Source organism: Lathyrus oleraceus, chromosome 6 (genome assembly GCF_024323335.1).
Source record: "Lathyrus oleraceus cultivar Zhongwan6 chromosome 6, CAAS_Psat_ZW6_1.0, whole genome shotgun sequence".
Classification (NCBI taxonomy): Eukaryota; Viridiplantae; Streptophyta; class Magnoliopsida; order Fabales; family Fabaceae; genus Lathyrus; species Lathyrus oleraceus.
Window position 1 is genome coordinate 467,538,948 of NC_066584.1, and position 18,564 is coordinate 467,557,511.

Consider the following 18,564-nt stretch of genomic DNA (forward strand, 5'->3'; position numbering starts at 1 on the left):
AAAACCCTTATTCAAGGTAAAATAATACAACTCATCAAACTCATTTTTGTGCCTTATGGCATCATCCCGAAAACCCTTTTCTCAAAGGTAAAATCAACCAACACACAAATATTTTCTACTTTGAACTACGGAGCTCTGATTCCTCATCCCCGAATGAGTGATACGTAGGTACAAGGGCCCCAATCCTTGGCGAGCACTATAATAATAAAACACCCTCTCTTTCACACACATTCTTTTGAAAATAACACAATGATAGATAAATCCCCATGTATGTAAAACAATCCAAATGGTTCCCATGGAGTACCATGGACACAAGGGGTGCTAATACATCCCCCTTGCGCAACCGACTTTCGAACCCAAATCTCGGTTGTGAGACCGATTTCTTATTCTCTTTTAGCACTTCTCGTGCACGTATCTTTTGAGGGTTTTATCGACTATTTCCCTTCGCATATTGACATACCCCGATTTTGGCCCTGAAATTTTTCTCCATCGATCACTCATTTGCATTATTTCTTCATTCACCTTCATATCCTTCATTCATGTTCATGTTTATTATTCCATATTTTTTATGTTTTTCACATTCCAAATTTACATTCATATTTTCTTCATTCACATTGGAAAATTTTCCATTCATATTCAAGAAATTCCACGTACTCATTCATATCTCGACTATTTCATTCATTCACTCATTCATTCATCGCTCTCTCTATTGAGTGTGTTTTCTTCATCATTCATTTCCTTCATACCAATAATGGCTAGGAGCTAGCTTATTGACATGGGAGGATTTGCAAAGAAAGTGAAAAGAACTACACTCTCTTTAGCTGATCAGATAAAGGATTGTGGCGCATATCGGGAATGTCCAAACTGTCATTGTCGTATAGACAATAGTGATGTTTCTAGCGAGTGGCCTGGCTTTCCGATTGGTATAAAGTTTGATCATTCTGATGTAGAATTATTAGACCATTTAGCGTCTAAATGTGGTGTTAGTAATGCAAATCCTCACATGTTTATCGACGAGTTCATACCAACATTGGAAGGAGACCAAGGCATCTGCTATACACGTCCTTAAAAATCTTCCAGGTGCTAAGAAAGATGGGAGTAGCATTCACTTTTTTTCACAGAACAATGAATGCATATAGTACTGGTCAACAAAAGCGTCAAAATACTCAACATCATGGTTCAACTGAAGATCATGTACGCTGGCACAAGACTGGTAAGACCAAAGCTGTAATAGAATATGGAGTACATAAGGGCTATAAGAAGATCTTGGTTTTGTATATAATATCTGGGAAAGAGTCAAAATCCTACAAATCTGACTGGAAAATGCATCAGTACCATCCTGGGAATGATGAAGATGAGAAGAATGGAGAATATGTGTTTTCAAAAGTATTTTATAAACATAATGAAAAAATGAAGAACTTAATTCATGTGTCGCAAGTTTCAACACCGACATGTTATATTTCTCTAACAATAATATTACAAATTTGAGACATCCACCACCAGATCTATCTTCTGAGTGCAACAACACTGCATCTGGTGGGGCAAATAAGAAAGAGCTAGATTTCAACAAGCTACAACTCAATTAACCTTCAAGGTTAGGAAAGAGAAATTAGGTGACAGGACTACTGCCATTCACCAGCTCTGTCTCGTTAGAAGTTTTTTGGTTATATCAAGATTCCTTCAGACACAAATTGAGGCTCCTATCTTACCATACTTGAGCAATGGACCTGGAAATGCAAGATAACCACATTTAGTTTAAGGAGATAAGAATTGTTTATCCTGGTCAGTTGCTACATAAAAATAGCTTGAAAGCAGCTAAAATTTTTTCTCATGAAGAACCAAACAAGGACTTACAATGATGGCCTGCTTCGCATCTATTTTCTGCTTGTTTGGTAGAGGAGGCCTTTGAACTATCGGCTGCATATCTCTTTCTCAACCCTTTGCCATTTGATGCTCACTGCTCACGGGTCACTGGATTTTTTAAGACTCCTGCAGTTTTGCTCTCACACCATGACTGGATTTCTTTTTCTTCTTTTCTCCCTTGTTGTTGACATGAATAATGACTTGAGCCAAGGTGATGTAAAAGAAGTAAATGAAAACTTTTTGATACAAAGAGAAGGTCACAGAGAGAATGGGCAAAATGCAGTGCGATTTTGTTGAGAAAACTTACATTTCAGGAGAAGATGGGTCCAAATAGATGTGAGTGCCGTTTACGGACTCTTCTGAACTATTATGATGCAATCATTATTCTCCACAAGGACAAAACTTGCGCTTCTCTTCTCATCAGAAGTTGGCCATGGAACTCAATTTGCAAAAGGACATGCTAGCAGGTGCTTCCAACCTTTATGCTCACAAACTCAACACAGCGTGATATCTTCCTGCAATAACAACGCAACAACCTTTCTCACTGACCTCCATCACATAAATCGAGTCACTAAGGCAGCTGAATGTAAGGTTATCGTGCTACCTGTGATAGGAGATCCAAAAGCTATTCCCTGCATCTCAAAGCCATGTCAATTCTGCATTTCTTCTAGCCGCCGAAGCCCGAAGTTCAGGCTGGAGTATTTCTGCTACAATGCTACCTGAAACAGGTGAAGAAACTCAAGTTTTAACTTATGAAAGCAAGCTTGCAATGTACGCCAAAAGCTATTGAAACTTGGTCCAACCATAAGTGTTTCGAGCCATGGAAACAAACCGAGTCCAGGCTAATGCTAGCATAATGCAACATAACTTTTTTTAATACATTGAGGGTCATTGTAACCATCCAAAGAATTGAAGATTTTTACAGGTTCCAAAACCTCTTATAGTCAGCAACATGTAGTGTTCTAAATTGAGCTCTTTACTTCAAGATAAGAGTTTGCTTCAGATTTGAATACGCTCTCCGCCATGTCCATGTTTTACAACTCGAGCCACCAACCTACCAAATCGATCAAAGAAGCGAAATGTCAAAATAAATATTCAATCAAGGCTTACTTCAAGAGTTTTCAAGTCAAGTTTCAGAGAAGAGAGGCTTATGCGCAAGAACTTCCCACTATGGTCTGAAGTAGGTCTTACCAATTATGTTGCAGCCTATTGCACCGGTCTCCTGTTGGCTCGTCGCATTCTTAAAACTTTTGAAATAGATGGTTCAATGAAGACATTATATGTCGATTGCATTTTGATGTATACTTCAAAAATAATCTTTGGTTATGAAGAGCAAAACACATTGCAGCAATTGCAATCCTCCATGAGCATAATCCATAGCATTCCAATTCATCACCATGCCATGTCCACCTGCAATACCAATGTAAACCAAGCCATTCAGTCCACTTGCAATAGAGAAAAGGCCAATAAAAACAATTCCAATAAAAGTACATTTAACCTGCATCTGATTTTTCATGACAGGAACATTTTTCATTAAAAATTCAACTCACCCCTTTATTTTCACTCAAACTCAAACTCATGGTGAGACTCCACCTAAGAAAAGGAGAAACCTTCCTAGCAATCCAGACCCGGAAGCTGAAGTTATAGCTCTATCGCCGAAGACACTTATGGCAACAAATAGATTCATATGTGAGATCTGCAACAAAGGATTTCAAAGAAATCAGAATCTTTAACTTCATAAAAGAGGACACAATTTGCCATGGAAGTTGAAGCAGAGAACAAGCAATGAGAAAAAAGGAAGAACGTATAGGTATGTCCAGAGCCAACTTGTGTGCACCATGACCCATCAAGAGCCTTAGGAGACCTAACTAGTATCAAGAAGCACTTCTGCAGAAAGCACGGTGAGAAAAAGTGGAAGTGTGATAAGTGCTCTAAGAAGTATGTTGTTCAATCTGATTGGAAAGCTCGCTCCAAAACCTGTAGGACAAGATCTAAACCTTCACGAAAACCCTAATCTTAGAAATGGCCCTACACCACTTCCATCCTACCAACCATCATCTGTTGTTTCACCTCACGGTACAATCACACTCACATTTGCTTACTCTCTTTAACTCCTGTTTTCGTCACAACATCTGCAAATCAATAACAACACGAAATCAGTTAATTCCAAAAACGCAAACTTTTTAGTTGAGTAACTTATGAGGGTAAAAGTTTTTACCAACGGTGAAGTTTCGAAATGAAGAGAATTGACACCCGGGACCACCAAGCTAGGATGAAGACAAAACCTTTAGCATCCTCCGTACGAAGGCTCCACTACACAGTAGAAAACGCAGTAGAGGAAAAAGGGGGTCCTGTATAAAAAGGAGGTTACTATTCACAAGAACCCTAGAATGAGAGCGGCGGCTACGAAATTTTTCATCAATCTCACAGTATCCTTTCGCACAGTGCATTAAATTCAATCGAGTTAAATTACCTGAAGCCACCACTACGAAGAAAAGGAGGCGGAGGCAGTTCCAAGGAAGACCAAATCGACCAAATCGTCGTTGCGTCCGTGGTTTCACAGGTTACCACTTTCTCTTTATGCATGATGCATTCGATTGTTTACCGCTGTTTGTTGTCGTTGTTCGAAAATCCATCACCGGTATCACCTTTTTTGCCATTCGCGCTTTATAATTGAAATCGGAAGCGAGAACCTCAGGGTTGATTTGTGATGCTTCTGTCCGGTTTATGTGTTGGGTCACGACCATTCTTATTGTTCTGAAAAGGGGGAGGGAATCTTGATTTGGGAAAGAAGGAGATGGTGGGTCAAACAAATCAAGTTTAGGGTTTATTTTTTTACCTGATTTGTTATACTTTTTCTGTTGGGCCTCGATTTCAAACGAGTCAAACTTACCCAGGCCCATGTCGCTATGCCCATTATGATTTCGTTCCTTTTGTGTGATTTAAACACTCATTTCATGTATTATTGATTTCGTTACTCTAGCAAGTGGACGATCATGGCTGGGTGGTAAAGACTCTTGGCACTCCACCAGATAGTCGTGGGTTCAATCCTTGGCACATACTTTTTTTTAATTATTTTTTCAGTTTTAATCTTTTAATGAATTTTAAATCCTTTTTTATTCTCATTTCTCCAACACTTGCTGATTTTAGCATTTTTCTTTGACTTGGTTTATTATTTAAACATCGATTTTAATTTACGGATCCAACAATTCCCATGTTGTTTATCCATGATTATTTTTATCGATATATTGATAGTATTTCGCCGCGTTTCGATTAATCGCATATGACATTTCAATTATTGTCAACATGCACAAACTGGCTTTGAGCACATTATTTAGGTTTTATGTGTCCCTCAATTTCCATCCGTGCAAATCCCGATTTTACCCTTTTTCAATTTAATTTTTAAGTGTTTTGTAAATATAACTTGTTGTGTTATTTATTTTCTTCACATGGCTTACTCTTGGGCCTTCTTACAATGAGACAGTTTCCCTTGCACCTACACTCATGCCTTGTTCATTCATTGATTGATCTGATTTAATTATTCCTTTACTTTGAATCCCCATATGACAAAATGTATCCCCACTCCCATGGCATGTAATAATTTTATCGCTTTTTATTTCTTTGTTATTGCTTGACTGTTTAGTTAGCTACTAACACAAGAATAAAATCAACCATTTCCAAAATATCAAAAAATAAGACTCGATCCAACGTCGAGTATTTTCTCAATAAACAAATCAATCCATTTCTTCTTCCCATTCTATTTCATTTCTTTCAAACTTTCATCAAACGCTTGATCCAACGTCAAGCCATTTCTCATAATCAAAAACTCAAAAATATTAATTCATATTCAAGACCTTTCCAATAAAGATGGAAATGGAACGTGGTGTATACCATGCACTCCTGAGACTAGGATTCGAGACGGATGTCTCGCTCATCCTAGTTCTCGCCATCATCCAAATTTATCCACTTTGTTTTCTCTCAAACCTTCATTCAAATCTTTCTCAATTGCTCATCAAATGCTTGATCTAATGTCAAGTCATTTTTACAATAAAACTCAAAATACTTAAGTCCTATCTAAACATTTTTTTCAATAAAGATGGAAATAGAACATGGTGTATACCATGCACTCCTAAGATTAAGATTCGAGGCGGATGCCTCGCCTATCTTAGCTCTTGCCATCATTTAAAATTGTCAATACGGTTTCTTTAAACCCTTTCTCAATCAAACCTCAAAAAACACTTAATGCTTATTAAACATTTTTGCAAATAAGATGGAAATGGAACGTGGTGTATACCCCGCACTCCTGAGACTAGGATTCGAGATGGATATCTCGCTCATCCAAGTTCTCGCCATTACTCAAAACACATTAAACCAATCAATTTCTTTTTCTCGCCGCCGTGCGATTAACCCTCCAAACCTTTTCTCAAACGAAAGGTACTTTGTTTCAAAACGATGCAAGGCGATGTTTTTCCACCTGTTTTGGGTAGTCCAACAATGTTTTCGTCGATTTGACACAAAGTAGCTTTCGCTAAAATCGACCAACAGACAAACATTTTTCTACCCAGAACTACGTAAGCCTTGATTTCTCTGTTGAGATACGTAGGAGCAGGATTTGTAAATCTTGTCAGGCCCACTAATAAAAAACTTAGGTTTAGTCCTTCGTCAAAAATCCAAAAATATTCTCCTCTCTTTTATTCTTTCTTTCCCACTTAATAACTTGAAAAGCCTAACATTTTAAACTAACACTAATGCACACAACTGACCTAATGGTTCCGGTTGAGTACAACGGGCGTGAGGGGTGCTAATACCTTCCCCTTGCGTAATCGACTCCCGAACCCTGATTTGGTTGCGACGACCAATATCATTGTCGTTCTTTCTTGGGTTTTTATCGATATTTCGCCCGAGGTGTATACCTCGTAAGCTTCGATGTTTCAAAGGGGTCCATGACTCTAAGAACCTTTTAGAACATTGAACCTTTGGCCAACTAGAAATGATGGTTGCGTAGTATGGATTCCCGAGGTGAATACTTCGTAAAGATCGATACGAGAACCTCGCTCAGAATAGATTCTCTAGATGGAGTTGACGATCGAAAAGTATTTTCCGTAAGCGTCAAACATTCTTTTGAATCCATGACTCTGAGTACCCTGTCTAGAACCGAGTCGATGGTTGCGTAGTGCGGACTCCCGAGGTGAATACTTCGTAAGAGTCGGTACGAGAACCTCACCCAGAATAGATTCCCTTGATGGAGTTGACGACCGGAAAGTATTTCCCGTAAGCGTCAAACATTCTTGTGAATCAATGACTCTGGGGACCCTTTGTAACAAAGCCCTAGATCATACCCGGTGAGAACCCCTATTTTGGAAAGCAATCAAATTTATCCATACCTCGGACCTTTGAACTTATACCAAAAAAACATTGCATCCATCCATTCATTGCACATGCATAAAAAGCAAAACTCTTAGTTTGTTTCGCATTATTTCAGGAATCCAAGACTTGTTAGCAAGATGAATCCTGAGAGAAGAGGCACTTTTCAGTTCAAATACAAGAACGTGGACCTTGTCAGCCTGCAGAAGTTGAGTGCCAAAGTAACACCAATCAAACTCAACAGCTTTGTGCAAAACTATGGAAGAATTCTGGACATCCTAAATGAGAAGATGGACATGATGACCACAATGACTATTGCTCAGTTCTACGATCCAGCTCTACGTTGTTTCACGTTTTCTGACTTCCAATTGGCTCCTACCTTGGAGGAGTTTGAGAGGATCATAGGCCGGAATTTGAAGAATCATAATCCATTTCCCAGGTTCGATGAAGATATTCCTCCCAAGAGGATAACTTTAGCTTTGGGTTTGAAAGTCTCTGAAGTCGTGGACAATTGGGATGTGAAGGGAGCTTTCAATGGTTTCTCTAGGAAATTCTTGGAAGATTAAGCTAAGAAGATGGAGAAAGAAGGTAATTGGGAAGCCTTCTATGTTGTGTTAGCCGTGTTGGTATATGGGATAGTTCTCTTCCCAAATATTGACCATTTTGTGGACCACCTGGCGGTGAGAATTTTCCTCTCTGGTAACCCTGTACCGTTCCTCTTGGCAGACCTCCACTACGCTCTCCACGATCGCCACGAGAAGAAGGGAGGAATCATCTTATGTTGTGCGCAGTTGTTGCATGCATGGTTGAGATCCCATATGCCCGAAGAAGGCCCTTTTGTCTCAAAGGAACTCAAGCCTTCCCAGAAGTTAGCTTCCCTCACCTCCAGTCATGTTAAGTGGTATATCAGGGATTGGGAAACCAAGGATGTCATTGTCAGCATTGGAGACCTCCCCAATGTGCCTTTGATAGGAACCAAGGGTTGCATTAACTATAACCCCATGTTATCTCTGAGGCAGCATGGGTACCCTATGAATGGCCCTCCAAAAACTGAAGCTTTAGAGCCTTTCATCTTACACAGTGTTGAAGCAGATCATCCCATGGTGAAGAAGATCAAGAGGTCTTGGCAAGCAGTTATCAGAAAAGGTAAAGAGTTGGGTAAGAGAAATGTCATTGCTCAAGAGCCTTACACTTGTTGGGTTAGAGAGAGGGTTCAGATGATTAAACTCCCTTTTCCATTTGATCCTTCTATCTATCCATTGGTTCCTGAGCCAGAGCCCATATTACCTGAAGATGTAGAGAAGCTCAATGCCCGTATTAAGGAGTTGGAGTTGGAAAATGCTGATTTGAGAATTAAGCTCGGCCGAGTCTCGATAGAGAATGGGAACTTGAAAGACGGTCAACAAAAGAAGGACAAAGAGCTTGAAATCTCCAACAAAAGAGCTAGAGAATCTGAAGCAAGGAGGGAAAAATTCAGGCAAGCGCTCTATAGCACTAAATCTGTATTCAAGTTAAAAGAGGAAGAGTTGGATAGAGCTTTACTCCGGATTCAAAAACTCAACAAGACTCTGGAACTGACCCTTGAAATGAAAAGGGAAGCACGGCTTATTTCCGAGATTCATACTCGTGAACTGGAGAATACCATTCAGAAATACAAGGATACTCTGGAACGCGAGAAGCTGAAGACTGAAGAGTCAGAAAGAGTTTGCACACGGCTGAAATATCATTTGGAACGAGCCGATGCTAGAATCCAGGCACTTGAAGGTGGGGATCAGGATGCTGCCTATATGGTGTTGCTAGGTGAAAGCAGATATTTGAGAAACCTCTATAGGGACATAGAGGTGACCAAGGCTGAAGACTTGCGCATCATTCAAGATCTCCAAGGGCTTTACACTGAGTGGAAGGGCAAATTTCTGAGGCTGTCGGGATTTGCGAGTTCCATCATGCGAGAGCTACCTGAGAAGCTGCAAGAAGCTGATTGGTGCATGTGTCCAAAGAACACCCCGCATCAAGTCTTTAATTTCATTAAGTTTTGTAAAGCAATGCTAGAAGGGCTGACTATCGACCTTGCTACGGTTCGGAAAGCCCATAAGCCATAAACACGTCTTTGTATTTGAACTTTGATATGAGATTAATGAAAAATCGCTTTTGAGATTCATTTTTATTGTGTTTCATTTCCTTATTATTTTAAATATTTGCAAACAAGTATTGTGGCATTTCTGAAATGAATGACTGAAACTAACCAAGAGTTTTGCAAACAAGATGCATCCATACATGCATTCATACATTTACAAAAAAAAAAGTCTCACTCTGCCCTTTCTTCCTCCAGTTTCACGCTGAATTTTCAACACCGATATAATACTCGTGCCAGAGCAAGACAGAGAATGGATGAACAAGAACAAGAGAGCGCCCGAGTTAGAGCTGAACTAGATGAGATCAAAGGAGGCATGTCCCAGATGCGAGAGATGCTGCAAGCTTTGACCTTCAGGTTTGAGATTCCGCAAGCGACCATGATTTCAGAGACCACGGGCCCAGCAATGGAAGTCCCACCTCAGAGGACGTTACCCTCAACCCTTCCTCCATATGGGCTACCTTATGACTTCGTCCCCCGAGCGGAGGTGGTGCACGAAATGGGGCAATATGTCCAACAAGCCGTGCCATTACCGATTTACACTGGCGCACGTCCAGTCATCCATACTGTGGTTCCACCAGCTGCCTATGCTAGGCATATTCCTCATTATGAAGATCAAAACCACATGTATCAGACTATTGACTCAACAGTTGCTGGTGACGAAGTAAGGTTTGAGGATTTCAGAGAGGTAAAGGAGAACATGCAGCTCCTTGAGAAGAAATTCCGAGATTTAGAAGGAGACCACGTCTTTGGATCTGCTGCCAAAGAAATGTGCCTGGTATCCGGGTTGGTGATTCCGGCCAAATTCAAAAATCTGGACTTCGACAAATACAAGGGGCATACTTGTCCAAAGAGCCATCTCATCATGTATTATCGAAAAATGGCTGCACACGTGGAGGACGACAAGCTGATGATCCATTGTTTTCAAGATAGCTTGAGTGGGGCTCCTTCCAAATGGTACCTAAGTCTGGATCAGAATAGGATCAGGTGTTTCCAAGACCTGTTAGACGCGTTCATAAAACATTACAAATATAATATGGACATGGCACCTGACAAAAGACAGTTGCAGAGCATGTTCCAACATGACAAGGAGTCCTTCAAAGAATACGCTCAAAGATGGAGGGAACTGGCTTCTCAGGTTGAACCACCTCTGGCTGAGAAGGAATTGGCGAAACTATTTATCGACATTGTCCAACCTCAATTCTATGAGAAGATGGTTGGAAGTGCTTCCCTGGGATTCTCGGAGCTTGTGGCTATAGGAGCTCGTGTAGAATATGGTGTAAGGAATGGAAAACTGGCGGCTGTAGCTGGAGCTTCAAATGCCAATCAAAAGAAGTTCTCTGGAGGGTTTCCCAGGAAGAAGGAAGGGGAAACAAATGTTGTGACTGTTGGTCAAGGAAGAGCTCCTCCAAGAAGGAGACCACAATAATACTCACCTCAACAGTATGTTCAACAACCAATTCCCTATCAGCAACCCATGTATCTCGTCCAGTACGCCCCGCAACCATACGTAGCTGCTGTGACGCCTGCATTCAATCAATAGCCTACTCAGGCTTATCAAGCGCCTCCAGTCTATCGACCAGCTCCAGTTCAACAACGTGTTGCGGCTTGATCACACTAAAATTTACGTATTTTTGACTCCGATTTCACATGCATTCTAATTGTTTTATTATCATTTTATTGTGTTATTGCTATGTTTTTCTTTGTTTACAGGTTTTTACTTTAATCGGAGCCCCGATCGAGAAAAGGAGTGAAAAAGAGCTAAAAACCCTAAAATTCAGCATTTTGTGCTTATGGCCTACCCCCTGGCGGGCGCCACAGACCAAGCCATGACGTGTCCAAGTCCAACTTCCTCAACTCCCACGTTTCCCCACTTCATCCACTAAGGCGCCCCACTTTGTGCTTGTGGCGGGCGCCATAGCCTTGTGGCGGGCGCCACAAGAAGGAAACGGTTTCCCCTATTTTCAAGTTGAAGGGCATCCAAGTCAATTCCACCTTTTTTGTTTGCTTATAAATAGAAACGCGAATTCAGTTTTACAATCATCCAAACTTAGAGCAGAGGCAAACTCAGAAGCAACTTTGTTTCACTTAGGCATATATTCAGTATTTTATAGTGGTAATCGCTTCGCATTGGAGTGTTACCACAATTGTGTCATCAAGTCTGTGATAGAGTCTGTAATCGAGTTTGGAGCACTTTGGGAGGAAGTTAATCCTGCCGCCATTTTCTTTTCCGCATTGCAATTTACTCATTTTATTCATTTAGTACATTAGGTTCCTTTTATTCATTTAGTTTTCTTAAAGGACAAAATAAATCATCCTATAGTACAACAACATTTATTAGAAGTAGGAAAAATTATTCTACAAACACCACCTTTCTTAAATCCCTTTTTAAGACAGTCTGAATTGCATTGTCCATCAGACGCACAATTACCATCCTGACATTTTATATCCATGACGCCATACTCACCACTTGATAAACCTGCCACAACAAAAAAAAATTAACTATAGATTTTGTGTTCTTAAGAGTTTGTTGATCCTATATGAAGCATACGACTAGAGAGATAAAAATAAACTTTTATTCATTACCTGAAAGCAGGATCATAGAAATGAACAAAATCAAGCAAAAATACGATCGATTGATTAACGTGAAGGCCATTGAAAAAAATTCACCTTTTGCTGTTTTTCCTGTTGAGATTTAGGATTACAATATATATACTGAAATGAAATTTATAGAGGGTAAAGAAGATGCTGGAAAAGAAAATAAATAAATAAATTTAAATTATTTTTATATTTCATTACTTTACTTCAATATTTATCTATTTATATATATTGGATATTATTTCGTTTTTGTTAAAGGTCGATTTTAATATGCAAAAGTGTCATTCTTAATTATTTATATGAGATATAACTATATAATACTCACTTCGGGATGAGACATTGGTCTCAACTTTAATTATTAATATATTTGTTGGAAACAATTATTATTTTTAATTATTTCATTATATTAAAAATTTTGACTATTGATATTACACAACACATCGACAAATGACTGTTTCATTTTAATTGATGTTATATATTTAATTATTCACGTAAATTTATTTGATTTCTGTATGTATTTATTTAGAGGAGTAATCTAGAATTTGTTACTGATAAAAACAAAAAGTTATTTTCGAATGTGATTTTAAATCAAATGAATGGTAAAATTTATATGTTATTTATTTGTAATTTTTTAGGGTGTAGTTATGGGTTTGTTTTCATGAGAAAAAAATTATTTATTTGGTGGGTAGAATGCAATAACTTAAAATTTTAATAAATTACTTCATATACTCGATATAATGAGAATTAATTTTTTTTTTAATTTAGTTTTACAAATTATAAGTTTACGAGAGAGTATTTTATGTTTATGTAGTTTAGAGGATGAAACTATTTTAAGGGGGTAAAATGGTAACATCATAATATTTCAAATATGTAACATATTCATTTCTCAAACCTTATATCATTTAATAAATTGTTTTATGAGGTAGGAATATTGTGAAATTGTAGCATCCTTAGTTTTATTGAATTTATATAACTTAATTTTTATTTCATCATTAATTAATAAGAATTTTAGATTTGTTGAGGTATTTTAATTAATAATTTTTTATGCAAACTGTTGAGAATTTACATTAATTTGTTAATACGATGGATGGGGTAACTCCACTGGTATTCGCTAGATGAGTGAAACGGGTGTAAGTTTTTTTCTAGGTTTTAGTCCACGACGACAAAATTTATTTATATTTATATACAAAAAATAAGTTTTTTATATTTATAAATGAAAAAATTTAAAAATAATATTTTTTTATATATTAATTTCTTCAGTAAGAGGTAAGATTCTAACTTCGGTTAATTTCTAAACTGTTAACATTAAGTATATTTTATTCAAGGATACTTACTGATTTTTGTGGGCTAACTTCATATTGAGTCTCGCTAGTGATAACAAATATATAAAAAGAACGCACACTAGTTATTTTGAGTGGAATTATGACATGTAATGTTATGTTTTATTCCTTACACTTATTACAAAAGTATTAATTTGGTTAAGACGGTATAAATTTGTCATTCCTTTTTTAGTATTTACTTTGTATTCGTTCTTGTATTTATGTAATTTTATTTTCTTGGAAGTATTTTATTCTGTTTCTTTTATATTTTCATCCTTATCTCCATCTTTTATTATTTTATTTCCTTGCTAATAAATGTTATAATTTGACTTTTTTTTTTCTCTTCCATTTAACAACTTTGAATTGGGTTCCATTTAAATAAATGGTCAATTGACCCAATTTAATATTACATCACTAATATCTTAAATTTTAGTCATGGTTGGTGTAACTTTCTAAACATTCTATCATTTGTTTAACTTTCACTTTCTATGCACCATTTGATCTCCTTCTCCGTGGCACAAAATATTCACACAAAAATAATGAAAATAGTATGCAGTTTATGAAAGTCCATATTATCCTCACGATATTTTGTTCAAGTGTGGGAATTAAAAAGCACTAATTGGAAGAAAAACACAAAATGACAAGGCTCTTTTCCCTAAAATCGAATTAAATTTTGAAATGAGAGTCAATAGAATATTTATAAGATGTTGGATGCTTTAATAAAGTAGAATTATATAACAATGAATAATATCAAAATATGTTTTACGATTTATCTTATTAAAAAGGGAAGTTGAAAGAAATGATCGGAAGAAAAATACATAATGACAAGGCTCTTTCCCAAAAAATCGAAACTGATTTTCGAAATGAGAGTCACTAGAATATTTATAAGATGTTCGATGCTTTAAAACGAAAAGTAATATAACAATGAATAAAATCAAAATAAGTTTTACGATTTATGTTATCAAAATGGGAAAACTATACTTTTTCTGATTGTGTAGTAGAAAAACTTTAGAACAAAATTATAAAATGATATATATAGCGAATAGATCCGAATTTGTATTTGATGCAAATTCAAATTTTCAGTATTCATGGATATAGTTTACAACAAAATAAAAATGACTAGAATATTACAACTTGATTATATTAATCAATTTGAATGATTACTTTATTTTACCCAATATATATTCTTACAAAATCTTAAATCGAAACATACATTAGGTATTCCTTTTATTCATTTAGTTTTCTTAAAGGACAAAATAAATCATCCTATAGTACAACAACATTTATTAGAACTAGGAAAAATTATTCTACAAACACCACCTTTCTTAAATCCCTTTTTAAGACAGTCTGAATTGCATTGTCCATCAGACGCACAATTACCATCCTGACATTTTATATCCATGACGCCATACTCACCACTTGATAAACCTGCCACAACAAAAAAAAATTAACTATAGATTTTGTGTTCTTAAGAGTTTGTTGATCCTATATGAAGCATACGACTAGAGAGATAAAAATAAACTTTTATTCATTACCTGAAAGCAGGATCATAGAAATGAACAAAATCAAGCAAAAATACGATCGATTGATTAACGTGAAGGCCATTGAAAAAAATTCACCTTTTGCTGTTTTCCTGTTGAGATTTAGGATTACAATATATATACTGAAATGAAATTTATAGAGGGTAAAGAAGATGTTGGAAAAGAAAATAAATAAATAAATTTAAATTATTTTTATATTTTCATTACTTTACTTCCATATTTATCTATTTATATATATTGGATATTATTTCGTTTTTGTTAAAGGTCGATTTTAATATGCAAAAGTGTCATTCTTAATTATTTATATGAGATATAACTATATAATACTCACTTCGGGATGTGACATTGGTCTCAACTTTAATTATTAATATATTTGTTGGAAACAATTATTATTTTTAATTATTTCATTATATAAAAAATATTGACTATTGATATTACACAACACATCGACAAATGACTGTTTCATTTTAATTGATGTTATATATTTAATTATTCACGTAAATTTATTTGATTTCTGTATGTATTTATTTAGAGGAGTAATCTAGAATTTGTTACTGATAAAAACAAAAAGTTATTTTCGAATGTGATTTTAAATCAAATGAATGGTAAAATTTATATGTTATTTATTTGTAATTTTTTAGGGTGTAGTTATGGGTTTGTTTTCATGAGAAAAAAATTATTTATTTGGTGGGTAGAATGCAATAACTTAAATTTTAATAAATTACTTCATATACTCGATATAATGAGAATTAATTTTTTTTATAATTTAGTTTTACAAATTTATAAGTTTACGAGAGAGTATTTTTATGTTTATGTAGTTTAGAGGATGAAACTATTTAAGGGGGTAAAATGGTAACAATATAATATATCAAATATGTAACATATTCATTTCTCAACCTTATATCATTTAATAAATTGTTTTATTTGGTAGGAATATTGTGAAATTGTAGCATCCTTAGTTTTATTGAATTTATATAACTTAATTTTTATTTCATCATTAATTAAGAAGATTTTAGTATATCTATTTCTTGAGTAATGGAATTTGACTGAAGAAAAGAAAGATACCTTATATTGACATATTTGTTAATGGATGATTTGTTGAGGTATTTTAATTAATAATTTTTTATGCAAACTGTTGAGAATTTACATTAATTTGTTAATACGATGGATGGGGTAGCTCCACTGGTATTCGCTAGATGAGTGAAACGGGTGTAAGTTTTTTTTCTAGGTTTTAGTCCACGACTACAAAATTTATTTATATTTATATACAAAAAATAAGTTTTTATATTTATAAATGAAAAAATTTAAAAATAATATTTTTATATATTAATTTCTTCAGTAAGAGGTAAGATTCTAACTTCGGTTAATTTCTAAAGTGTTAACATTAAGTATATTTTAATCAAGGATACTTACTGATTTTTGTGGGCTAACTTCATATTGAGTCTCGCTAGTGATAACAAATATATAAAAAGAACGCACACTAGTTATTTTGAGTGGAATTATGACATGTAATGTTATGTTTTATTCCTTACACTTATTACAAAAGTAAAAATTTGGTTAAGACGGTATAAATTTGTCATTCCTTTTTTAGTATTTACTTTGTATTCGTTCTTGTATTTATGTAATTTTATTTTCTTGGAAGTATTTTATTCTGTTTCTTTTATATTTTCATCCTTATCTCCATCTTTTATTATTTTATTTCCTTGCTAATAAATGTTATAATTTGACTTTTTTTTTCTCTTCCGTTTAACAACTTTGAATTGGGTTCCATTTAAATAAATGGTCAATTGACCCAATTTAATATTACATCACTAATATCTTAAATTTTAGTCATCGTTGGTGTAACTTTCTAAACATTCTATCATTTGTTTAACTTTCACTTTCTATGCACCATTTGATCTCCTTCTCCGTGGCACAAAATATTCACACAAAAATAATGAAAATAGTATGCAGTTTATGAAAGTCCATATTATCCTCACGATATTTTGTTCAAGTGTGGGAATTAAAAAGCACTAATTGGAAGAAAAACACAAAATGACAAGGCTCTTTTCCCTAAAATCGAATTAAATTTTGAAATGAGAGTCAGTAGAATATTTATAAGATGTTGGATGCTTTAATAAAGTAGAATTATATAACAATGAATAATATCAAAATATGTTTTACGATTTATCTTATTAAAAAGGGAAGTTGAAAGAAATGATCGGAAGAAAAATACATAATGACAAGGCTCTTTCCCAAAAAATCGAAACTGATTTTCGAAATGAGAGTCACTAGAATATTTATAAGATGTTCCGTGCTTTAAAACGTAAAGTAATATAACAATGAATAAAATCAAAATAAGTTTTACGATTTATGTTATCAAAATGGGAAAACTATATTTTTTCTGATTGTGTAGTAGAAAAACTTTATAACAAAATTATAAAATGATATATATAGCGAATAGATCCGAATTTGTATTTGATGCAAATTCAAATTTTCAGTACTCATGGATATAGTTTACAACAAAATAAAAATGACTAGAATATTACAACTTGATTATATTAATCAATTTGAATGATTACTTTATTTTACCCAATATATATTCTTACAAAATCTTAAATCGAAACATACATTAGGTATTCCTTTTATTCATTTAGTTTTCTTAAAGGACAAAATAAATCATCCTATAGTACAACAACATTTATTAGAACTAGGAAAAATTATTCTACAAACACCACCTTTCTTAAATCCCTTTTTAAGACAGTCTGAATTGCATTGTCCATCAGACGCACAATTACCATCCTGACATTTTATATCCATGACGCCATACTCACCACTTGATAAACCTGCCACAACAACAAAAAATTAACTATAGATTTTGTGTTCTTAAGAGTTTGTTGATCCTATATGAAGCATACGACTAGAGAGATAAAAATAAACTTTTATTCATTACCTGAAAGCAGGATCATAGAAATGAACAAAATCAAGCAAAAATACGATCGATTGATTAACGTGAAGGCCATTGAAAAAAATTCACCTTTTGCTGTTTTTCCTGTTGAGATTTAGGATTACAATATATATACTGAAATGAAATTTATAGAGGGTAAAGAAGATGTTGGAAAAGAAAATAAATAAATAAATTTAAATTATTTTTATATTTTCATTACTTTACTTCAATATTTATCTATTTATATATATTGGATATTATTTCGTTTTTGTTAAAGGTCGATTTTAATATGCAAAAGTGTCATTCTTAATTATTTATATGAGATATAACTATATAATACTCACTTCGGGATGTGACATTGGTCTCAACTTTAATTAATAATATATTTGTTTGAAACAATTATTATTTTTAATTATTTCATTACATAAATTTTTTTGACTATTGATATTACAAAACACATCGACAAATGACTGTTTCATTTTAATTGATGTTATATATTTAATTATTCACGTAAATTTATTTGATTTTTGTATGTATTTATTTAGAGGAGTAATCTAGAATTTGTTACTGATAAAAACAAAAAGTTATTTTCGAATGTGATTTTAAATCAAATGAATGGTAAAATTTATATGTTATTTATTTGTAATTTTTTAGGGTGTAGTTATGGGTTTGTTTTCATGAGAAAAAAATTATTTATTTGGTGGGTAGAATGCAATAACTTAAAATTTTAATAAATTACTTCATATACTCGATATAATGAGAATTAATTTTTTTTTATAATTTAGTTTTACAAATTTATAAGTTTACGAGAGAGTATTTTTA

General features: G+C 34.5%; 2 long non-coding RNA genes and 1 pseudogene across 3 annotated transcripts; 1 reads left to right on the forward strand and 2 right to left on the reverse strand.

Annotated features, from left to right (window-relative positions):
• Positions 1 to 751: 751 nt before the first annotated feature.
• Positions 752 to 1,488, forward strand: LOC127096281 (SUPPRESSOR OF GAMMA RESPONSE 1-like; annotated as a pseudogene).
• Positions 1,489 to 2,804: 1,316 nt separating this feature from the next.
• Positions 2,805 to 3,564, reverse strand: LOC127098442 (uncharacterized). Its single transcript, XR_007793364.1, has 3 exons — positions 3,414 to 3,564; positions 3,055 to 3,273; positions 2,805 to 2,917 (listed from the first exon to the last, which is right to left on the reverse strand). It is a non-coding gene; the product is annotated as an uncharacterized LOC127098442 (long non-coding RNA).
• Positions 3,565 to 14,391: 10,827 nt separating this feature from the next.
• On the reverse strand, positions 14,392 to 17,918 carry LOC127095629 (uncharacterized). Of its 2 annotated transcripts, none has more exons than XR_007792675.1 (2): positions 17,749 to 17,918; positions 14,392 to 14,703 (listed from the first exon to the last, which is right to left on the reverse strand). It is a non-coding gene; the product is annotated as an uncharacterized LOC127095629 (long non-coding RNA). The 2 variants fall into 2 exon arrangements; XR_007792674.1 differs by lacking the exon at positions 14,392 to 14,703 and adding an exon at positions 17,330 to 17,641.
• Between the last annotated feature and the right edge of the window lie 646 nt (positions 17,919 to 18,564).